General features: G+C 52.2%; 1 long non-coding RNA gene across 3 annotated transcripts in view; it reads left to right on the top strand.

Moving 5' to 3' along the window:
• Positions 1-23,843, top strand: part of LOC143434998 (uncharacterized) — a 32,422-nt gene extending 8,579 nt beyond the window's left edge. Inside the window, exons 2-4 of one of the 3 annotated variants that reach the window (XR_013104944.1) lie at positions 21,371-21,580; positions 22,543-23,026; positions 23,591-23,843. This is a non-coding gene — a long non-coding RNA (uncharacterized LOC143434998). Of the gene's footprint in view, positions 1-21,370; positions 21,581-22,542 lie in introns of all 3 variants that reach the window. The other 2 variants (XR_013104945.1, XR_013104943.1) reach the window with 2 other exon arrangements.
• The last annotated feature ends 824 nt before the right edge of the window (positions 23,844-24,667 follow it).

Here is a 24,667-nt window from a genome sequence, read left to right as displayed (position 1 = left end):
CTAGGTCAGGTCTATTTGGAATCTTCCCTCGAGCCTCCCTTTTCTCTGTGAAGATCCAAAGACAGCTTTCTCTACTGCGGCCCTCTGATGGGGTCATTATTTTTCCTGCAAATTGGGCTGAGACCTATTTAATTCACCATGAAAACCAACCTAATTAGGAATCGAATTCACTCTTTCGTGGGCTTGAACGAGCGCTCTCTCCTCCCTCTCTCCCTCCCTCCCTCCTTCCCAGCTCTGAGTGGTTTCCTGCGGGCTTTCTGAACTCCCTTCCTACGTAGGTGAGCGCCCTTGGCAGCCTCCTACCTGATCCTAAGTTTTTTTTCTCTCTCTCCTTTTTAAGCAGCCGAGACCCACGCGATTCTGAGTCTGCCGGGAACACTTTTTTTTTTTTTCCATCGTAGTCTTCCAGGGGAAAAAAAAAAACATCTCTGGCTGGCCTTCTTCGGCCGAGGCGGTATGTTGTTGGTCTGGATGCCAGAAGAGGCTGAGAAAGAACCGTTAGTGGCTGACTGAGTCGGGTTGGTGCTGGCTGGGTGACCCCTGCAGCAGCGGATCCGAGTCCCCTAGGGCAAGGCAGCGGGAGGGTGCCTGGCTTTTTCCCGTCGCTCTGTGCAGAGAGTAGTTCTTTTTCTGTGGTTGGGCTAATGACGGGTCCTGATTTTGTGAACTCGGTGTTTATCTTCCCTCCACGAGCCGGGGGAGGAGTGCAAGCTGGAGAAAAGACCCTCGGGGCCCCAAATCCCACCGTTCTCCTGGGGAACCAGCTGAAGCTCTCTTCTAATGCGCCTTGTTTCCACACATACCAGCTGGACATTGGCTGTCAGGGTTGGGGTTAGGGTGGGTTTCAGCCTTTCCTTCCGTCTTGCTCTTGCAATGGGGGGCAGGGAGCCGAGGCACAGGGATACACACCAGCCACTTTTCGGGGACCCACTTCAGCACCTTCTGCCCTGGACACCTCCTTTGGTCAAGTTCTGAGTACCCAACCCTGGGTACAGGCAGCCTCCACCCTGGGGCCGGGCCGGGACAGGACAGGACGGGAAAAGTGAGCAAGGGTGCAGGATTCTGCAGCCTGGGCTGCCTCTGAGGTGAGGTGACAGGGTCTGTGGATTGGGTGGGCTTCCATCTGATATTAGACATGAAACCCCAAGAGGTGGACTTAAACTGGGAGCCATAGATCTGGTCATGAAAAGTTCTTAGAAGGCACATCATGAAGGGGTGTTGTCACATCGAGGCTTAGCTTGAGCCGGTGGCAAGGCCGGCTTCCGACGCCACCTGCCCTGGAAGCCTGTGGAGTCTGGTTGATTTTCCAATACTTTTCAATTTTCACTTCCAGTGATCACAGGGTCTAAATAGAAACCAGAGCCCCTAACAGACCGAAGCGGTCAGTTACTCAGGACCGCAGAGACACCACACCCTTCACTCCTGCTTGCATTTGATCTGACTCCACCAAAAGGTCCAGATGCCATTGCCTAACTGAGGTCCCAAGCCCGGCCTTACCCCCAACTCCTTCCCCCTCGGCCTCCAATTGAAGGAAGGCCTGGCGGGCTCCAACTCAATTAGCGGTACGGCGGCGGCGGGCACCCGGGCCTGTGCAGCAGAGCAGGGAGCGTCCTGGCAGGCGGGTAGAGAGGACCAGGCTAGCCCCGGGTGTTATCAGCAAGTGGCTTAATCAAGGAATTTAAGGTGACAGTTGCGCACCGCCACCGGGCATCCTCCAGCCGGTTGACGGTGGGGGTGAGACCCGAGAGGCTGGAGCACCAGGCTTCAAAGCAGCCTGAGGTGCGGCGGCCCGCCTTGGGGAGGGGGCCGCCCTGCGACAACCAGCGACCCTGAGCGCCGCCTGGATAGAAGCCGGCGGGCCAGTGGGCGCTGGACCATCTTCCCGGCGAAGTAGGTGGCCCTGTATATTTTTGTTCAAGTGGTGTTTACGTTAATGGAAAAGGGATGGGGTTACAAACAGCCTGCGATCGGAGTCAGGGGCCGCTTGGGATTCTACACTGAGAGGGCTCTCACTTCACCTGGGGAGACTTAGCGGTAACCCCACCCAGTATGGGGTGCTGCTGCAGAAAACCCCACTCCAGCCCGTGCACCTATCCATCTCTCCCGACTAGAAAACCCCTGCTGCCCCAGGCGACAGTGCAATTGGGTTTACAGAGGAGAAAGGCCTCATTAAAAGGCTCTTTCCAGAAGGGCCCGGGGAGGGGCGATAACCCTTCCCCGCCATGCTTTCCCTTTCTTTTCAACAGAATTTTCCAGGAGTTTGACTTCTATTCCTCCCTCCTCCAGAGCAGTGGTCTTTCCAAACACAGAATCTGGGCCCCCTCCTTTTCTCTAACAACTGCGATGCTACCCTCCTTTCTTCCCCTATGGGACAGCAGGATGGCGGTGGTGGCAGAACAGGCTTCTTTCTGTCCAAGGAGAACTCAGAATGCAAAAATCAAAGCAGGAGCCACATGGTTCCTCTGGGAGGTGGGTGATGGTCCAGGTAGGTAGGAAACCGGGTAGGTAGGCAGCTGCCTGAACCAGGACAAGAGGGCTGACCGACTTTTGGAGAGGTGTTTCCAGTCCCTTTCCAGGACAGCAGCTTGACTGTGAAGTCAGACCCACTCAGGGACTGTCCACCCAGCCTACCCAGCCCACCCAGCGATCAGCTCAGCCTTGTCTGGCCTTTTCCTGGAAGTTGGTGAACTGGGTAGTTAGGGTTATCTGACACACTTCCGAAGTTGTTCAGACTAGATGAAACCGGGCCTCAAGGATGCTTGCGGGAGGAGGGGCCCCCATCAGCTTCCTACCTAGAGAGCTGAACATCAAGCCAGTTTTGGGGTACCATAATCTCCTCCTCATTTAGGGCCTTCTTCCCAGCTGTGAAACGTAAGCAGCTTAACATGAGGGCGCTGAGGCCAACGGAGCTCAGGAGACAATCTCCCAAAGGAAGGGAGAGGGACCCCACACTGTCATGAGCCTGTCCTTTGATGGGGTGTTCAAGAGGAGAGTTGTGGATTTGAAAATATTTGTGTATTTACTTTTTTTTTTTCTATGAGTACATTGTAGCTGTCTTCAGATACACCAGAAGAGGGTATCAGATCCCATTACAGATGGTTGTGAGCCACCATGTGGTTGCTGGGAATTGAACTCAGGACCTCTGGAAGAGCAGTCAGTGCTCTTAACCACTGAGCCATCTCTCCAGCTCCTGTATTTACTTTTGAGACACGGTCTCACTTTACAGTCTATCCAGACCCCAGGCACTGGCCTTAAACTCCCTGGGATTCTCCTGCCTCAGTTTCTGAAGGCTGGGATTACAGGCCTGATTACCTCATTATCCAGGGTTAGGTATCCAGCCCCAGCTGTCTCACACACCCGTGGAAAGTACTCGAGGGCTTGGCTTCTCTCCTTAGCCACCTTAGGCTGCAGGGGGGGGGGTGCTCAGAGTCCCTACCTTCTGTAAGGTGCCAGTGACTCACCTGAGCTTTTGTTTCTTTTCTTTTCACTTTCCCTCTCTCCCTCCCTCCCTCCTTCCCTTCCTGTTTGTTTTGTTTTGCTTTTTGAGACAGTTTCTCTCAGTAGCCCTGTTGTCCTGGAACTTGCTCCATAGATCAGGTTTGTCTCAAACTCAGAAGATACACACTTCCATGCCCCACTTGCTGGGCTTTTCTTAATTAACCACCAAAAGATCTTGGGTGGGGAGGGAGGTGGGTGCTGGTACTGGGGGAGCAGCAGCACCCTGACTTTCCCCAGACACTTCCAGCCCTAACGCACAAAAAAGAACAAAGCTGGTGTAAGTCACAGTTATTGGCAGCCAGCTGTCTTTCAAAGACCGTTCTTCAGACCCGTGGACTTGTTGACACCCCCTTGACAGGCTCTGGGGCATTGACACTGAGCAGCCTAGAGAGGAATCCAGGCGTGGTGCAGAGAGAGATGCAGAGCGAGGGTCGGGAAGGGGAAGCCTCTCTGCTGTTGCAGGCCAGCGAGGTTACCACTCAGCTTCTACTTCCCTGCTAGGCCGATCAATGGACAGGCCACACATCAGTCCCCTGGCCTGACTGGTGGGTACAGGTGCAGCCTGTATCCTGTGCATCTTCAAACCGTGTGGGTGTGTAGTCTGTCCGGCGAGGTGGCCAACTTTTCTTTTTGCCCCTGAGGTGCAGGAGCAGGAGGGTCTAAGAGAGTGGCCCTTCAGGATTAGGGTGGCCCTCATGCGGCCAGGCCGGGGACTCCAGGGTAGGTCCTGGGTGAGCATCCCTGGCCTCAAGCACAGCATTCTCTGTCACTCCACTTTCTCCTGGGCCAGGGACACCAGATGTGGACTCCTGAGTGCGCTGGCAGGGTCCCTTGTGTGAGCCCCGACCATTTTTGCCATCCTGCAATTAAACCCGAGGTCAAATATCTCCTTAACGATGCTATCAGACCAGAACCTTATTATGGTGTATATTTAGCCATAAAATAAGGGTTGTACGGGGCAAGGCATGGAAATGACTGCATTCTGGGAATGAATCCTTTTAGCAGAAACCAGGGCTGTTATTTACCACGAGAGCTAAGTACAGGCTGGGCTTTCCAGGCGACCCAGGCAGGAGCAGCCTGCTTCCAGGCTCTTCTGGCATTGCCTGAGCCCACCACAGGCCTGGCATCTGCCTCTGAGTTGGTGCACCGCTGTGGACCAGGAGCTGGTATTCGGACAAAGGTCCACCAGGCTTGCAGCTGGGAGGCCTCCGGACTGTACACAGGGGTTGCCAGCAACAATGTGGGGATGGACAACATCTGCAGGCTGCTGGGCTGCCATGGGTGGGTTACCCAGCCTCTCTGGGCTGTATAGGGGAGGAGTCAACTTTCTTCCCAGAACCCTTGAGAGGAGTTGAGTCAGAGAGCTCAGTGAATGTTGCTGGCCAAGGAGGGACTTCCAGAAGCAGGAAGGTTAGACTGGGGGTTGCAGCTCAGGGGGGGGAGCCTGCCTGAAGTCCTGGGTTGGACCCCATCACAAAAGAGGGGAGAGGTGAGAGTTAGGGGAGGAGAAAAAGGATGAGCGAGGAGTTCCTGGGTTCCTGGAAGGGATGAAGGAGCAGAGCCTGCAGCAAGAGACAGAGTAGAACTGGGGACTAGGGGAAAGGACTGAACTTTGGCTCCTAGGCCAGGCCCCAGGTAGCCATCCATCAGCTCAGGCCTGGACCAAACAGAGGAGGTTCCAAGTCACCCCCTTCCCGCCTCCTCTCTCACCCCACTCTCCCGTGCCACCCCATCCTGGGGACAGGTGGCCTGAGTGGACCCAGAGCCCTTCAAACACACTGAAGTCTCTCAGTTTCACTCTGAGGGACCAGGATTGTGTGGGCAGGAACAACCCAAATCCTGCCTCTCAGGAAGTGGCTTGGGTGACCCGCAAGCAACAAATATTTGGACATATCAGAGGAGAGGAGGGAGTCCCCAGTCTAAATGTTTGCCCAAGGTCTCTGGAGGGCAGATTAATCACAAGACTGAACGCCCACCCCCACCCCCACCAGCTATGATCTAGAGAAACATAGGCTAGGTCCCCAGCCCAGTTGGCCAGGTTTCAAGCTTTCAGATCAGGCAGGATCAAACAAGACCTACCTGTCCTCCATGGTCCTGCCTGGAGATCCTGAGCGTCTCACATAGTGGTGTGAGCTGTATTGGCTTCTAGGCTCTGCTTGCTGGGACACACACATATACCACATACACACATGTACTCGGGCACACATGTATGCGTGTACGTAGCCTTTTGGCCTCCAGAACGTTCCTGCTCCCCTCTCCTTAGCGCACATTCAAAACCCTAGATGGGGCTGGGCCTGACCTCTAGCCTTGGTGAAGGGATACAGTTCTTACCATCCTTTTCACACACGCACGCGCGCGCAAACACACACACACACACACACACACACACACACACACACGGGCGTTTTCAGGGTAGTCACTGGAGCTCTGTGGTGGCAATACCATGTGAGCCTGGGAAGGAAATGGTAGGTTCTTCACAGGGGTTTAGTCCCCACAGCTCTTTGAGGAAGGTTTTCTTAATTCTCTCTGTTTCTCAGAATCAAAGAAGTGAGGTGAGGAACCGAGGGGCTCACAACTTTCAACTGGGCAAGAACACATGATCTCTGAGGCTTGTGTTGCTTTCAGTGTGTTTGAAAGGCTCTGGGTCCACCTAGGCCACCCGTCCCCAGGATGGTGTGGCACGGGGTGGTGGGGTGAGAGAGCAGGCGGGGGGTGATGGATGGCTACCTGGGGCCTGACCTGGGAGCCAAAGTCCAGCCCTCTCCCCTGGTCCCCAGCTGTCCCCTGCCTCTTGCTGCTGGCTCTGCTCACTGTGTTGGTTGGTGGTTAGGAGGCAGACAGAGGGTTTGTTCCCTGGAGAGCCAGATGCAGATTCTCCAATGGTTCCAGATGTTCATCACTCATCTGCATCAGAGGCTGTGCTATCAGCCATGTTACCAGATGCACTCTCCAGTGCTCGGTGTAGATACCTGAATTATTTCAGTGAAATCTGGAGTCGAAAGTGGTCCAGGTTATGGTCCTGAACTGCTCAGGGCCTCCAAGGGGTGAACCGAAGACAGCGGCCATGGAGATGACAGCTCTGCTGAAGAATTTCATACCTTGTCACCAGGCTTTGTGCCCAGCCACTGGACTCGGGCTACCTGCTCCTTGGATCAGAAGCCAGGATCTCCACATCCTGGCTAGCACTTGGGCTGTTTTGTTGCTGGGGCGGTCTCTCAGTCTCTCTCCATAAGTGATGACAGATTTGTTTCCTCATGACTCAGCCCTCATTTCCAGAGGTGTTTTACCTCCAGCTGCTCCAGCAGGAAGGCAGGTAAAATGTCCATTGTATCAATGCCTCAGGACAGAGCCCAGGCTTTATGTTCCAAAGGGTGTGTGTGTGTGTGTGTGTGTGTGTGTGTGTGTGTGTGTGTGTATGTGTGTTTCCCTCTGAGAGTAGGATTTTGGGGAGGCGAGCTCAGAGATAACTCAGCAGACTCGGGTGAATCAGGCTCTGCTGTCTTTCTGGAACTGGATTTGGCTCATTCTCTTGCCTTTCCAAGATCAAGGCTGACCCACAGGGAGACTGAAGGAGGAGGGCATCTGACCAGTTTGGCTCCTACAGCCCTGTGTCTAGGGGTCATCCCTGAGCAGCAGGGAGCTCACAGAGGCTAAATGAGGAGGCAGATGTCTGATGAGAACAAGTGGAGGTGGAGTGGCCCCCAGGGGCTCACACTGGGGATTGGGGGAGGTGAAGGGACCCCCAGGGGTTCACACTGGGGAGTGATGGAGCCAGGATCCAGACCAGGGACTGAGCTGGTGGCCGAGTCCTCAGGAATGCTGATGCCTTTGATCACGTGACCTTCAGGGGTTGAGTTTGAGCCACAGTGTTCACTACTTCCCACTGGAAGGTGCTGAAGGAGTTAGGCTCAGGGTATATGGGTGTTGAGTCCTTAATCTGTGCATGTGATGACTGAGGGCTTCCAAGCACCTGGAGTCAACAGTGTACATGTGCGTGCATGCGTGCATTCGTATGGCATGTGTCTTCATGCCCATGTATGAGTTTTTCATGCCTTTCCTGCATGCCTGTGTACATGTGTATGCACGTGCACACGTGCACACGTGGATGTGTGTATTCTTAACCTGCGCTTTTTTTTCCTTCTGAGAAGTTAGGGTGTCTGTTCCTCAGCCAGATACTTTGCAAACAGGGTATGTCAGGACCAGCAGTTGCGTTTCCGTGGAAGCCAGCCCCACTCACAGGTACAGGGTGAACCCCAGCCTCCTGAGAGGTGGGAATGGGGGCAGGGCAGAAGGGAGCAAGGCAGGCCTGAGCTGGTATGGCTGATGTTGGTCTCAGTGCCTGGAAGTTGAATACCACACTCATCTTGTTATGGTTTGTCATTCTGTGATTAAAGGGGAATAACATGGTCTTTTGTTTGTTTGTTTTTGTCTTTTAAGACAGTGATTCACCATATAGCTCTGGCTCTTCTGGACTCGATGTGTAGTCCAGGCTAGCCTTGAGTTTACAAAGATCTGTCTGCTTCTGCCTCCCAAGTGCTGGGATTCTAGTTGTGAACTACCATATGCAGCCAAAACTTGTCTTCTTCAGTTGGTGCCTCATAGGATGAACTGGGGAGGTGTCTTGGATTCCCTCCCCTCCCCTCCCCTTCCCTCCCCTCCCCTCCCCTTCCCCGTTCCCTCCCTTCCCCTCCCCTCTTCCTCTTCCTCCTCCTCCTCCCTCCTCCCTCCTCCTCCTTCTTTTGTTTTGAGACAGGGTTTCTCTGTGTAGCTCTGACTGTCCTAGAACTAGATCTGTTAACCAGGCTGGCTTCAAACCCAGACATTCTCCTGCCTCCGCCTCCTGAGTGCTGGGATTAGAAGCCTGTGCCACTATGCCCATCTGGGCAGATGCTCTCATTCTACCATGTGGGTTCTAGGGATCACACTCAGGCCATCAGGCTTGGTACCAAGCTTAGCTGCTGAGCCATCTCTCCAGCCTCTACCCCTTTTAAAGAGACAGGCTCATGGTGACAGGGGTAGACATGGGGGGTGGTCTTTTCAGTGATGAAGGTCTGAGATGGCTGGGGACACAGGATGCTGTCGTGGGGCAGAACAGTTCCAGAGCCCCCAAAAGGACCAAATGTGCCCTCACCTTCTAGCCTCGGGCCTCCAGAGCACAGAGAAAATAGACTGTCTAAGCCCCTGAGTCAGAGATAAATGGAGAAGCTGGTCCCAGGAAGCCAGTTGCAACAAAGAATCTAATTTCCATGTATTGTTAAAGAAATGATCCAGTATTGTAAGTCATAGGTGACAGATAAAGTTCAAGGGCTTCTCTTATCGTATGATTATTATGTCAACTGTGATGGTAAAGATAAAAACCCAAAGCTGCATGGGGCTGATTGGTTTATTTTACTCCGTTAAATAACAAATGTGGCCATAACAAACAAGAGAAGTTACTTTTCTTCAAACCCACTTCAATGATGAACTTCCCAGCACCATGGAGACACCATGAGGCGGGGGGGGGGGGGGGTGGGGGGTGGGGGGGGGGGGGGGGGTGGGGGGGGGGTGTCTCTGTGGGGTTTGGGGTTTTGTTCTGTGGAGTCTTTTCCCAGAAATGAGTCCTACCATAGTGTGCCTTCGTCCTTATGCTGTTCCTGCCCTGCCTGGATTGGCTAGCACAGTCAGTTCATACAAATTTCGCCTCTCTAGGTTCTCCTTGTGAGCGTGGAGACAGATTATCTTCCTGTGATACACTTTAGTGCATTTTCTGTTATGATAGAACACCAGAGGCTGAGCACTTTATAAAGAGAAAAGTTTGATGCTCCGTGTGTGTGTGTGTGTGTGTGTGTGTGTGTGTGTGTGCGCGCGCGCGCGTGCGCGCATGCGCGCGCGCGCGTCCGTGTCCATCCTAGTTTGCCTCCTGCTTCTGTGATAAACACTATGACCAAAAGCAGCTTGGGAAGAAACGGATTATGTGGCTGATTCACCCCACTTCAAAGCTTATCATTGAGGGAAATCGGCAGGAGCTGGAAGTAAGGAACTGAAACAGAGACCATGGAGGACCAAGCTGCTGACATCAGTTTGCTCAGTCTGCTTCCGTAGGACCACTAGCCCAGGGATAGTGAGCTGGGCCGTCCCGCGTTAATCAAGAAAATTCCACACAGACTTGTCTACAGACCAACGTGACAGAGGCCGTTCCTCAGCCGAGGCTCCCTCTCCCCAGATGATGCCAGCCTATATTGAGTTGACAAGGACAAAAACTTGGGGTAAAAACTCAACCCTACCCAGCATGAGGTGTGGTGTGGTTAAACCCTTGCTGTGCCCTGGTGTGATGAATGCCATCATAGTGGCAGCGAGTGGGAGGGAAGAGTAACAAGGCTAGACCCCAGTTGAAGGATTCAGAGAGGCTATCTCGCTTGAGTGTGATGTGCTTTCCTAGGAATCTCCTTTGAATGCCATGCTCCCAGCGACCCAACCACCTTTCCCTGGACACCCCTATTAAATATCCTACCACCCCCCAGCTCTGCCACACGGAGGACGAAGCCTCTTGCATTGGAACCTGGAGGAAGGGAAGTATCAACTCCAGGACCTCATCCTGTCCAACCAAGGGCAGAGGTCAACGGTAGAAACAATGAAGAGACATTTAGAACAAACATAGTCCAGGCTTCTGAGAGTCCCGAGACCTGCTCACAGGGTACATCCCTAACATTCACACTCGTACCCAGTGACTTCTCTGTCCGGCGTGCCTGACATCACACATGGAAGAAAACCATAAAAGCAGACCAATAGATGAACAGGATCTAGAGTGACCAGCACCAGACCGGATATCCTGTGATGTCATCACAGGAGGTGCCAACATTGGTGGGGAATGGTGCTTGAAGATGAAGCTGACGCTTTCTGGGAAGACCTTCCTGGATCTGCAGAGGTGTGGAACCAGTGGCTACAGGCATGGCATGCTGGTCCTCAGAGAAGGAGGCTGTAGACCCCATCACTTTACACAGAAAGACCCACTTCTCACCTGTCCAGGCAAGTCCAGGTGCAAAATGCAGGCTTGCTCATGAAGTAGTGAAGGCTTAGGACCTACTTCTGTACATGGCGCAGAGAGGGTGCAGTGGGGGTGGGGAGGCACTGGAGGGAGACGGACACGTCAGCCAGCCCACCAGATGTGATGCTTGTTGGATAAGCCACAGCGGGTTCTGACACAGGTGCCAACGTTCTGTCTTGGGGTGTTTTCCCCCAGCCCTGGAAGTCCCAATTTTCTTTGTCTGGTTGCCTCTTTAACTTAAAGCCAGAGGGCTGGAGGGTCCCGGAGGGTCCCCATGTCCACCAAACGCCTTGGGAGCACTGAGGGTTTGATTGCAGCCGGGTCATAGAGATACATGGACTTGCCAGGATTACCCTCCATCTACGCTGCAGGTTCATTTTGGGCACTGGGCAGCCCAGTGTCAGCCATCAAGCCTGGCCCGGGGATCTTCAACCAGTGCACTCAGATGTGTTGTCAGTCAGAGTTTGTGTTGATGTTCTCCAGATCCAAGTTTGGCATGGTGAGTCCCAGCTTCCACCACTGGTCTTTGTGACCTCCTAGTAGAGCTGAGCCCTGCCTGTGGGGTGATGGTGGGGCCATCACACACGTGTAGAGGATGAAGACAAGCCACAGAGACATGCTGAGCATTCATTATGCACCAGTAGCCTTCAGCCACGGTAAGTATTAACTCCCTTATGTATACCCAGGGGCTTAGATATGAGAAACTGAGGTCCCCAGACATGGGAACTCGCTCGGAGTCACACATGGAGAAGTGGCAGTCAGACAGGTGACTCCCTATGCCCTCTGGGGTTGCCACTGCTCTGTGTCACGCTGTGTTGGCAGCCCAGGGAGTGTCTGCAAACCTTTGAGCAGGATCAGGACACAGACTGGGGAGAGAGTTTGGTCTCAGGCTCCCCTCTCTGGAACGTTCTGAGAAGTCACTCCTGTTGCATACTCAGGAGAAGCATGGAAAGAATTTGCTAAATGCCAGATTTGTTTATTCCAATCAGCTGTAGGTTGGCTTCAGGCTTACCCAAAGACAGCACGAAAGCCCGAACTTTCTTCCTGCTGGGTTCAACACAAATCATCTTTCAGTTGAGACTTGGGGGCTCATGCCAGAGCTTTGGGTACCACAAGCCAGTGGCATCTTTGGGGCGGGACGATGCTGGAGGAAGTCTGTAGGAGTCCTAGAGAAATTAGCTGTGCAGTCCCACGGCAAGAGTGGTCTGTCCCCAGGTGCACCTGTAAGCAGTAACGTGGATAAAGTTTCTGTGATTGACGCTTCAGCAAGGAGAAGAGATCGGTTCCCACCCCCAGAGCATTCAGAGTTTAATCAGCCTTCCCAAACAGGCAGAGATTTTCTTTCAAATCCCAGGAAGAAAGGCGCTGCCTGGCCTGCTGTCTGGGTTTTCCTTCTGGGTACCTTGTTTCCAGTGGCCCGCCAGAGTGTGGCCACAGCCCAGTCAAGCTTTGCAGCGCCCAGGGAGGATAGCCCTGGATTCCTGTGTTCCACCCTGCTGGCCGCCTCCAGTCACAGGCCCGGTCTCCTTAGGGAGAGAGTCTGTGCTGCAGATCAGTCTGGGAAACGTGAGTCTCCAGCAGAATTCAGCGCTGGGGAAACCGCTGCGAAATTACTCCCTTCCTTCTCTGGAAGCCAGTGGACAAGAGGGCATTGTGTGGGGTCAGAGCCCTCCTGTCACAAAGGGGCCTTTCAGAGGAGCTGGTGGGGCGGGTGGGACCCCAGCTGCCTGGGCTCCTGGGCACATGCCCAGTCTTCCATGTGCACATGTGTATGCATGTGTATGTGTGTACATGTGTATGTATGTACATACGTGTGTGTTCCCATGTATATGCATGTGTGCATACATGTATATGTTCATGTGTGTACATGTATGTATGTGTATATATGTGCATGTATAAGTGTATGTGCACTTGTATATGCATGTATGTGCATATGTGTGTGCATAAGGGCTCACGTGTGTGCATGTGTGTCCATATGTGCACACATGTGCATGATGGATATGTGTATGTGTGTGTATGTGTGTACATACACACGTGTATGCTGCGAACAGAGAGCTGTGTGTTTGTGTATCCCATGTAAATGGGTAGAACAGAGCAGTAACCAACATCTCTGTTAGGAAGTTATTTCCTTGTAGGAGAAGGACCCGGCATGGTAGGATGGGTAGACAGTATGACTGGATCCCTGAAAGGTACAAGTGAGGCTGCCATCCTCTGAGCTCCCGGCTTACGTGTGGTGACAGATGACCTGGGGGCAGGCAATGTATTCTGATGATGGCCTTGTGGACTCTGGATCAGTCAGCATTATGAGAAGTTGCCCATTCAAATACTTGCACCCTGGAAAGAGCCAGACACACACTCCTGAGGGACGAAGGGAAAGAAGGAGGGAGCGAGGAGGGAGGGTGTTTGGGATGAGAGGGGGCTTTGATCCACCTGAGAGTGAATGCTGCGTGTGCACACGTGTGTGCATGCGTGTGCACCCGTCCATGCTCTGGGGAAGCTCTGCAGTGTAATTGCTCTCTGCAGAGCACGGCCCGCTGTGTAATTAAGCTGAGCGCTGGCAGCTCCCAGCACAGAAATGATTTTGTGTGCGCTTGGCGATCACCCTGTCCCTTTCCTTAATCAAAAGTGCTGCTTCCGTTTCTCACACAAAATGGTTCCCAGACCAGGAGGGAGGGCAGCCTTCCCTGCCGCCTTGGCAAGATGGTGGCTTCTGGGAAGGAAAGATGGAGGGAGGGAGAGAAGAGGATGGCCTCAAAGTGCAGTGACTGAACTTCTGCGCTTCACCACCTAAGAAAAGTGCACTGGCCAGAGCCAGCATTTTACAGCATGTGTCCCTGCCGTCTGGCTCTGGCTCCACTAGTGATGAACAGTAATTACTCTGAATATCCAAACCACTCAAGCAGTTTGTGTTGGGGGGTGGGGCAGAATATTCCCTCTGGAGCACGGGCTGCCTGGGGACTGGCCCTGCGTGAAATCCCTTCATACTCTACCCACGAGGCTACACAGAAGCCATCCAGCCATCCAGAAGGGACTGGAAAGAACATGGAGGTAACGGAGCTGAATTTTGCTCCTTCACCAGACTGGAAAATTTTGACACAAATTTCAGGGCTCCCCGGAGCATTTTTTATAAAATCGTTCTATTATGGCTGCGGGCCTCAGGCAAGTTAATGAAATTCTCTGAGCTGCTCTCTGGGGGAGGGGGGACAACAGTAACAGAATGATATGTGCCACCTTTGGGCGGCTGGTGGGTGGAGTGAGACTTGCTGGGGACCAGCACCTGGGGCCGGCTTAGCAGGTGCTATCTTTTTTTCTCATCTGCAGCAGTGTATTTATTTTCATCTCTCAAGGCATCACAATGTCAGGCTTCTAGAAACCCTGTGATTCTCAGGACAGGCCCAGGAGGAGGCAGGCGGGGTGGCTAGCTCTGGGTCACTTGTCTATCTTGGACAACTTGATAGATTATTACAAGAAGGACACGCCCCATGACCAGATTGCAGATCCTGGCTGTGTTGCCACCAGTGAATCACCTAGCCTATCTGGCCTGTGCCTTTTGTGTGACCAACAGGGTCCCGCAGGGCTGAATTACTGTGTAGGTCAGGCTGGCTAGCTAGAATCCTATTCGGGAGAGGGGCGGAGATTATAGACTTTGGTGGCTAAAGCAAGTGCTGCCCAGGGACTATCCAAGCTTGACAGCCTGCCTTGATACAGCTGGGTGGCTTTGGGAGAGAGTTCCTTTCCCTGGTCAGGTTCCTGCTGTCTCCTTTTCTCGATGACATAAATATGGAAAGAGGGTGCATCATAGGGGTGTCTGCTAAGAGCCCAGTGTGCATTGGCTGCAGGGCTGCAGTTGTCACCAGTAGGTGTGGGTGTTGGGACCCAGGCTTGTTTAAGGCCTGAGAGTCAGGGAAGGATGGGGGTTGTGTCTGACCTCACTGGACTCAGAGCTGTTGAGATACTCATCTCTTGTCACTTTATACATGGTGTGTGTTCTATATTTTATCTCATTGAATTTATTGACATAAACCTGCTCTTGTGTTTTGCAGTTCCAAGTTTTTGTTTGTTTGTTTGTTTGTTTTGTTTTATTTTGAAGACAGGGTTTTTGTTTTGTTTTGTTTTCTGTGTAGCCCTGGCTGTCCTGGAACTCACTCGGTAGACCAGGCTGGCCATAAACTCATAGAGATCCATCTGCCTCTATCTTTCAAGTGCTGGGCTCAAAGCCATGCACCACCAGCGCCTGGCTATGCAGATCATTTTCAAAAGACACCCGTTTCCTCGGGGTCTGTGCTTTGTATGTTACGTTGTTTTCTTCTATTTCCTTTTTTGTCATTTGATACAGAGACCTAGTCCTTGTATCAGTTTTTTTCCCCAAAGATACTACTTTTGGCCCTTCATTAATTTTCTGCTTTTCCCCATTTCCTTATTATTAATGTTTTCTTTATTTCATTTGCTTTTGTTTGTTTGCATGCCAGCACATGAGTGTGGAGATCCGAGGACAGCTCTGTGGAGTCACTTCCCTCATCTTTCAGGTCCCAGGGATCGAACCCAGAGCGTGAGCTTTGGCATGCTCCTTTACCTGCTGAGCCATCTTGCTGGCCGTTTACTGTCTCCTCATCTTTGCTCTCCCTTCTTTGGATATTGTGTTTAACTTGCTTCCCTCGTCTCCTTAACACAGATGCCCACAGCACCCACTTGAACATCATTCATAGCTGACATGGTATGTCAACCAGAATTCTCTCTCTGAGAATCCTGGTAGCCACAAGCAGCAAATTAGAATATGCTCTTCTCTGCTGCCGCTGGTCTGGGATGAGTTCTCTCCTGTGTATGCTTCTGCTGGTGGTGAATGTTTTTGCCTTCTTTGTAAAGAAAAAAACTTATATTTTTTCCTTTGACAGTTCCATACATGTACACGGGCAGTGTTTGCTGATCATATCTGTGTCAAAACCTTCTCACTCCCCCATACCTTTCAATACCTCTTCTCCCTCCTCTCCCTTTCCTCCCTCCCTCCTCTCCCTTTCCTCCTTCCCTCCCCTCCGTCTCCTCCCTCCTTTCCTTCCTCTTCCCCTCCTCTCCCTCCTCTCTCCCTCCTCTCCCTTCTCTCTCCCTCCTCTCCCCTCCTCTCCCCTTCCTCTTCCTCCTCTCCTCTCCCTCCTCCCCTCCCTCTCCTTTCTCTTCTCCCTCTCCTTCTCTCCTCTCCCTTTTCTCCCTCCTCTCCCTCCTCTCCCTCTCTCTCCCTCCTCTCCATTCTCTCTCCCTCCTTTTCCCCTCCTCGCCCCTTCCTCTCTATCCTCTCCTTTCCCTCCTCCCCTCCCTGTCCTCTCTCTTCTCCCTCTCCTTCTCTCCTCTCCCTCCTTTCCCTCCTCTCTGCTCCCTTCTCTCCCTCCTCTCCCCTCCTTCCACTCCCTCCTCTCCCCTCCCTCCCATCCCTCCTCTTCCTCTTTCTTCTCCTCATCTTCTTTAAAACCAGACACAGTCCGGTGAGTGTTGCCTGAATGCACATTCGTATTGAGCCATCCCAGGGGCACATCATACCTTTGGAGCCTAGCAGCAGCCATCCATACCTTTGGAGACGCTCGGCCCTCCTTCCCTGGAAGCATCCGTTGTCAGTAGATCCTCACCCAGGGATGGGATTTTTCTGAGCCCTTCCTGTTCACACTGGATATTGACTGGCTTGATCACATCCCCGAAGCTGCTGTGAGTTCATGAATCCGATGCTCACATGTCCTGTCCAGAGGACAGCATTTCACGCCCCCTCCCACAGCCTCTGTCTCTGATGGTCTTCCTGCTTCCTGTTCCACAATGTCCCCTGAGCTCTGCAGGAGACAGGTGGACATAGGTGTCCCATCAGAGTTGAACACTCATGGCCACCCACTTACTGTTAGCACTCTGATTCAGTTATGGGTCCTGGCACTCTGGAGTGTGTATGTGTTCCGGACTGTGCACCCTCACACTGTGAGCCAACATGAACCCTTCCTTTAAGGTGCTTTCATCGGGCGTTTTGTCTCAGCAGCGAGACAACAGCTAATATACCACCGACGCACTTGTGCGGTGTGAGTGTGCAGGACTCGTGTGGACTACACACCTCCCCCTCCCACTTGTCTAGCTCTTGGCATCTCCTTCAGCGGCTTTTCTAGAAAACCGTTTTTATTCTTCTGGACTCTCTTTGGCTCATAAAATAAAATGCAAATTCTATCACTGACTGTGTACAATTAACACCCTTTCCAAGCTTGTACGTCATGTATCCTGTTACAGTTGGACTCTGCCCTGACCCTTAGATCATGGAACTCCATTTTTGCCCATTGGAAAACAGCTTGCTCCCTCCTTTGCAGCCCAGATGTCCACCTGGGTGTATCCAGCTATTGGAGCACAGCTGGGGAGGAGTGGGAGCTGGGAAATACCATGTGCATGTCTGAACGCCAGTGTCCAGGTCCACGCTTGAGACTTGCAAAGGTCTGTGTCAAAGAGGAGCCATCTTTGGGAGCTGGAGTCGAGCACTGTGAGCCTGTGAGAGCAAAGCCTGGCGCTTTGGGTCTTGCTAGCGCAGGGCTCTCTGTCCCGTGCAGCCCTGGCTGGCTCTCCTTCACAGCGAGTGAAGGGTGAGGAGAGCAGTGAGTTTTTTTGGCACAGGACAAAACATGGAACGCCCAACCACAGAATTCCCAAAAACATTGCTAAGTATTAATTTCGCTAACATGTTAGATGGCACGCAGGTCTCCGCAGGCTCATTCCTGGGCTAGACACAGTTCCCAAAAGCCATCTGATTCTACATTCCCCCTGGCCATGTGTGGATAATGAGCAAATCCATCTGGGCTGGCCCTGGCCTTCCCCAGCTCTGTCCTAGGCCTGTATTTAGAGTACTGTAGGCACCCTCCTCTGCCTTGTCTTCCTGCCCTTGGTAAAGACCAGGGAAAATAGGCTCAGAGGGGCTCTCCAGACCCAGACCCAGACCCACAGGCCCACAGTGGCTCCTCCTCCCAACCATGCAGTGCCTTCTGGGGACAGGCTAACCAAAGAGGCTGCTAGGGTAATGTCTCTTAGGCCTTGACTCACAAAGACTTATTTCCATGGTTTTCTTTGAAAGACACATACACACAACCAAACCGATTTTAATTAAAGATCTTGTCTTGTGGTCAGGCGGCCACAAATGAGGGCAGAGCGGCTTTTATGTGAGGAACATACACAGGACTGAGCCTGTTTCCCATAAAAGGACACTTCCCCGCCCCTCCAAATAAGAAAATAGTTTGTTCCGCACAGTTCGGGAATGCTCGGCATAGCTGTCTTTTGCAAAGTCTACAGTTGAGGGTCTCCCCACAGCAGCCTCTGTGGATGCTGGATTAACTGGGGCATTTGTCAACCTCCAGTGCCTGCTGGGATCCTCTACACAGAGGTTAGATACTCAGTCCTGCCTGTGACACAGAAGCCAGGCGAGAAGCGTGTTAGCACACCCAGGAGCACCGGGAGGCTCCCAGGCTTTCTGTAGACTGCTGGATGTACGTTCTTGCCTTTCCCCCTTTTGTTCATTTTAAACAGGAATTGGGAGTGGGGGTGGTGGAGACGGCTCGGAGCTTAAGAGCACTAGCTGCTCTTGCAGAGGCCTGGATTGGATTCCCAGCACCCATGGGGACCGTTACAACCACCTGTAACTCCAATTCAAGGGGCAAATAACACCCTCTTGTGGCCTCCTTAGGCACCAGGCAGGCACGTGGTGCATATGCATGCACGCAGGCAAAATACCCTTGCACATAAATAAGCAAAACTACATTTTACTCCTGTGTGTTCGTGACGCATGTCAAGGTTAGAGGACACTTTGAGGGAACTGGCTTCTGCCACTAATTAGTCTTGCCCGGCCCTGTTCCTGTTTTTTATTGTGAGACAGTTCATAGTTTCCCTGGGTTATCTAGAAGAGAACCAGTAGAGACCTGAGGAGAGAGGAGGCTGGACCATTGGCCAAGGAACATATGAATCCAGGGTCCAGGATTCAGGGACTAGCCCATGCTCTGAGTGGGGGTGGGCTAAGCACTGTGCAATGAGTACTGTGTGATAAGTACTGTGCAGTGAGCACCACACGTGAGCACTGTGTGATGAGCACTGTTCAACGAGTGCTATGTGATAAGTACTCAACACTGAACATCACACTGTGGGCACCATGTGATGAGCACTGTGTGATGAGCACTGTGTGATGAGCACTGTGTGATGAGCACTGTGTGATGAGCACTGTGTGATGAGCACTGTGTGATGAGCACTGTGTGATGAGCACTATATAATGAGCACCACACCGTGAGCACTGTGTTGAGCACTGTGGAATGAGCACACCGAGGGCACTGTACACACGGGTCGGTCTTTACACTCAGAAGGTGTCTTCTCTTCCCTGTGCTGGACGACACGTGTTCTACCAGAGGCTCACACCCTTTGACATGGGACGAGTGTCTCAGGTCTGTCTCATAGAGCACAGCAGGAACCCCCAGCCCCCTAGTAGCCCAGAACTTCCCACAGGACTGCACCCACAGCACAGCACCCACAGCACAGCACCCTCTCCGTGTAGCCAGAACCTCTTGCACCCACTGTGGCCTCTGGTGGATTTCAGTGGTTTACCGATGAGAACAGCAAAGGAGCAAACAGAAGGTTTGAGAAGGAAGACTCCTCTGTTTCACCCGAGGCCCCAGGGCTGTGGCCCCCTCCTGTGTGACACTTTTATCTTACCCTCTGCCCTCACACACCTTTGCTCAAGATGGCTGCTGCAGCTCCACCCATCGCCTCTACACTTCCAGCCAGCAGGAATGAGGATTGCCTCGAAGGAAGGGCAGGGACTCCGGTCAATTATTTGCTGCGTTTAGGAGACAAGATGACCAAATTCTTAACTTAATCTTATTAGCCGTAATGCAGTCACATGACCTCAGCTGCCAGCAAGGGAGGTTGGGAAGCATGGCTTGACTTCTGGGTGTTTGTATACCTGGGTCCAGGGGCTGCTTCTGTGTTCCTGTGTGTCCCCATTGTTCATGGCAGAGCCAGGACTGTAGGAGGGTTTCTGTGACTGGACAAATGTATGCACGGCGTAGCAGAGGGACTGGCACAGGCCTAAGTCTCATGATGTGTGACAGGTCAGGTACAGTGTGGTGGCTCAGGAGTCCATATTTTACCATGGCAAGGGTGAGAACATGAGGTCTACAAAGAGAGCTTGCCCTCCCCAGAAGCCAAGAGCCCTCTCCTTTTGCCTGGGTCATTTCACAGTCCCATCCTCTAACACCAGGCTAGCCCTTGCAGAGAATGTCCTAGTTACCCTGCCACACAGTCTTCATTTATTGACTCCAGTCACTGGGGTCTGGTTGGCTTTGCAGACCGCTGTGAGGAGGGCCATCTTTTATAATTCAATTAGCAACGGATCCCCTAAACATTGGCAGATGGGAAGTCCACTCATTTGTTATGGAGGGCAGTAAGAAGAAGACGGGCTCCATAACCTTGTGGGGGGACAGACATACTCCTGAATGCACAGCCAGACCAAGAACAGAGGAGGTCAGAAACCACCCACACAGTGTCCCCAGACAGAAAAGCATCTGCGGTTCCTTAAGTCCTGTTTGGGGCAGAGGACTCACACGCAAAGACTCACATCACCTTCTAACCCGGCAAAAAATGTGACAAAGGGCCCCGTCTTCTCCCTCTCTCCTCAGCAGAGGGAGAGGGGGAGAAATCTGGGCTCTAGGACAGACTCACAAGGTTCTCTGTCCCATCTCTGGCGTGACATGGGAAATCAAGATCCAGACGGTGAGGTGAAGTGAGTTCCTCAGAGGCTCAGGAGAACAGGGACTACACCCCATCCTTCTGACTTCACATCCGATTCCCAGGAAGGCTCGCCCAGAATGAGCACACAGGTCTCAGGAGTTCACTGTCGTGTCGCCAGGCATTTTACTTCCGAATTCTGTTCATTCTGCCACCATCTGTAGCAGAGAAAGACCCGATTCAGGGGCCCATTATTTACTTCCTCAAGGGATGGGGCTGTTGAGGGGCTTGCAGCTTCTTAGGAAAGATGCCTCCTGGTCCAGGATCCCCACCCTTGGCACACTGTCTGCTCTGGTCCAGGGCCTCTGCAGCCCTGGATGTCTGAGGCTGTTTCCAGCCATGACAGTGCCCTGAGGCTCTCTCTCCAGCTTACTTCAGCATAAAGTTACCAAGGAACCTCTGCCAGGAACAGAAACTTCGAGGCTCAAAGAACTGGGTGACCTTAAGAAATTAAGAGACAGCTGGACAGAGGACATTCATGAGCCTGGGTTCCAACTGGGATGGATATCTGGAAACAGGCTGACTTCTTCGCTGTGTCTGTGTCCCAAAAATGTAGCTCTGAAACTCCAAGTCAGAGGCCAGGGATGCAGCTCGGTTGGTAGAGTGCCTAGCACACGAGAAGCCCTGGGTGAAACCCAGGGCATAAACCAGCTTTGATGATGCATGCCAGTAATCTCTGCATTGTGGAGGTAGAGGCAGGAGGAGCATAAAATTTAAGGATATCCTGGGTTACATAGTGAACTTGGGGCTAGCCTGAGCTATCCCAGACCCTTTTCTTAATAAAATCCCAACTCCAGTGAAAAGCCTGTTCTGAGCCTCTGCATCTTACCCTCATTCCTCCTCAAGAACTGGATGCTATGCCAGGCACTTTTACCTGCCTTTTCTTTGGGAGTAGGTGGACTACCCAGAGAGCCTGACATGAGTGGAGGGCAGGGGTTTACAAGCTTGGTCCTTGCTAACTGTCTCTCTTGCCTGCCTGCCTGCCTGCCTGCCTGCCTGCCTGCCTGGCCTGATAACGGCTGCATTTGGAAATAAATGACACATTTTCCTTACATCTGCTCTAAATTTTCGTTTCAGAAATTAGAGCGCTCAGTTCCGTGGTATTACGCGGCACCCCACCGGCCTGGGAGTGCGGAGCTGATTGGATGTCCCACCCAAAGGAGAGGCGGTTCAAGCTCTTTCCAGGAAATTGAGTGAAACACCCAAACTGACATTCAATATTAAATATTATATTTGTGGAGTCGTTCGGGAGAGTTCCCTGGCATCCGACATCTGGGAGAGAAACTCGTAAGTAGGGAAACTGAATGCTTTGTTGGAATGAGGCTCGTCAGAGCTGGGAAATTAAATCATCACTGTGCACGGGGCAGGGCGGGTTCCGTAGAAAGGTAGGGCTATTAAAATGTGATTAGCCCGACCGTATTTTGTCTCAAAAAATGTCATACATCATTAAAGTTGAAAAGACTTTGATGCCAGTACTCCTGGCAAGGACTGTGCCCTGTCAGCAGAATGGACCCCAGAACATTCTCTGCAAATATGCAGGCTCACCAAGCAGGACCCAGAAAACCGTAGCTTCACCTCCAAATCTAAGCCCTGCCACTCACGAGCCTCTTGTGTGCCATGCATCAGGCCAGGTAGATTTAGGAAGTGGGACACAGGGCAGAGCCACCTACAGAATGCACTGGAGAGCCAAGGGTGCAGGCTGGTGGCAGAGAACTTTCCCAGAGTGGGCGAGTCCCTGAGTCCCTGAGTTCTGTCTCCAGCCACTTAAAACAAATGAAAGTGTTTCTGCAATCTGGGTGATCAAGATAAATGGTATTTCAGAGTAGGAGCAAAACCGAAAATGCTAAGGGGTTGGGGATTTAGCTCAGTGGTAGAGTACTTGCCTAGCAAGCGCAAGGCCCTGGGTTCAGTCCTCAGCTCTGATTTAAAAGGAAAAAAAAAGAAAAGAAAAGAAAATGCTAATCCATTATTTGCTGTGATTGGCTAGCCTGTTTTTTTTTGTTTGTTTGTTTGGTTTTTTTTGTTTTTTTTTTTTATATATATAAATAAAGTTTTATTAGGCTAAGGGCCAGGATTGGGGAGGGGTCAGCTAGGAAGGGTTTTATAAAGTCAGAAACCCATTTTGTTCTTTCAAAAAATTTTTTTTTGATATTTTATACTTGTTACGGAGTTTTACGGTTTTGATTTATCTTTTTTTTTCTTTTTCTTTCTTTCTTTCTTTCTTTCTTTTTTTTTTTTTTTTGAGACAGGGTCTTCTGTAGTACAGGCAGGTCATGAGATTACTGTGTGGCCAAGGATGAGCATGACCTCGAATGGCCTCTTTACTTCCTCCTTCCAAGTGCTGGAATTACAGGCAAGTGCAACCATACCAGTTTCATGGTGCTGGGAGCGGAACCTGAGGATGTCACGCATTCTGGGCAAGCCTTGCACCCACTAAGCCATAGCCTCCATCCTTTCGAGAGGTGAGGCTTGTTCATCTAAATTTCAACCTGTGAATCTAATGCTCCCCACCAGCTCACCCCAGTCCCTGTCCTGACCAAGGGAAAGGTTATAGGTCATCTTCTCTTCCCAGAGAGGGTCTCTCAGGTCTCCAGCTCTGTCATTGTTACTATGAGATCCCTGATCTTGTACTTGGAGGTCACCCAGAGGTTCCTGTATTCCCCAAAACACCAGTGCATCCGCAGCCTCTCAGCAACGGCACAGCCAGCCTTGGAAACCTCTCTCTCTTTGGTGGTAGGAGGTGTCATTTTGTGGGTGGGATGTGGGGTTGGTACCTTTTGGCCAGGTGTCAGGCAAGAAGGGTGTAGGAAGACCCACTATGCGCAAAAGTGACCCATGCTTCAGGAGAGAGGTCCAGTGCATCAGACCAGAGACAGCCTGCATCAGATACCTGTGCTTGACATCTGGGCATGAGCATCCTGGATGTGAACAGCTGTGAGGACTGCTGGCAGCTGGGAGGATGTTAGAGCAAAACCCACCAAAGGCAGCTCTTAGGTCCCTTCTGAGCTTAGGCATGGACCCTGTGGGCTGTGTCACTCAGCAGCTGATGTTAGGGGACCCCAAATGTCTCCACCCCAGAGTTCTGACACGGGAGCCCGTGTGACTTGAGTGGGTCCTAGGAAACATGAAGTGGCCCTAGCAATGACCTAGGCTGACCCTGAAGGGGGAGGAGGGTGTCCCTGACATGGTGAACAGCAACCAGCCCTTGCCCCAGGCTGGAGTTGTCTGCTTGGTTTGAATTCCCTCTGTTGCTCAGGCTGGCCTTGGATGCTGTAACTTTGTATCTCTCTACTTCAGACTCCCGAGCTGCTGGATTGACAGGCCTGCAGCTGGAAGCCCTCTCTGAGAGCTTTGAGAGTTGGGAGGAGCGTCTGGCCCGACGAGGCAAAGTTAGTATGGACATGCTACGGGGAGCCCACTGCTCTCTTTACAATAGTGGGTTTCGAACTCAGGGCTTCACACACACTAAACAAGCTCTCTGGCCCCACGACCTTTGTCTCTTGGAACCCATTCATTACTTTGCATGCTAATTAAAAACTATAAACAATGATATCAATGTCTGGCCCCATCCCATAGTTACTGAACAGGAAGTGCTGACAGTGAGGAGTTCATTTTTTGACCCCTCTCGTGTGGCTCAACAACCATGAACAGAGCCACAGAAACGGCTGACTAGGATACCTCACTCATACCTGGGAGGGGCTGCCTTTAAGTAGAAGCTCCTGGGATGCCCTGTGGTCTAAACTCCTGGGGCATATTTGGGCAGTACTGACTCCCGGATGCTCCAAGCATGAGGACAGAATGCAGAAAGCCCCACCATTTTGTTCTCAGAAGCCATCCATACCTCGCATTAGAAGAGGAAGGGGAGGACGGGGGTGTGTGGTCTGTGGCCCACCCCTACCGGGCAGATGGACATTAGAAAGTGCTGAGGTTGGAGTGTCATCCAGGAAAGCTGCAGCTGGGGACATGGGATGAGCGACTATGGAAGGCTGGTTTTGCCTCCAACCACTGAGGGCTGGAAAAGGCCCAGTCATAACAGATTTGACCTGCTGCCTGCCGCTGATACAGACCCGAAAATGGCCCAAGAGACCCATAAACTGAACTCCCAAACCCCGCCTGCCCCTGGTTTGGCTTGATGGAGGCTGGCATTACTGCCACAGTGGGGAGGAGTTGTGGTGACTCATGACCCTCCCTCCCGGAGCTTCCTCTTGCCAATTTGAATGAAGCCTCTGACGTCTGAGTTGCTGCAGAACCTCCTGAGGTGGCCGGAGCACTTGGGCACGGTGGGGGTCACTCCCGTGGTTGCCCCCCACCCCATATTGGCTCCGAGTTTGTGGGAAATATGAGGTCAGTGTGTTATTAAAGGGGACTGCTGAA

The sequence above is a fragment of the Arvicanthis niloticus genome, chromosome 18 (assembly GCF_011762505.2).
Source record: "Arvicanthis niloticus isolate mArvNil1 chromosome 18, mArvNil1.pat.X, whole genome shotgun sequence".
NCBI classification, from domain to species: Eukaryota; Metazoa; Chordata; class Mammalia; order Rodentia; family Muridae; genus Arvicanthis; species Arvicanthis niloticus.
The sequence above is the reverse complement of the archived record's forward strand: the minus strand, read 5'-3'. Positions and strand labels throughout refer to the sequence as shown.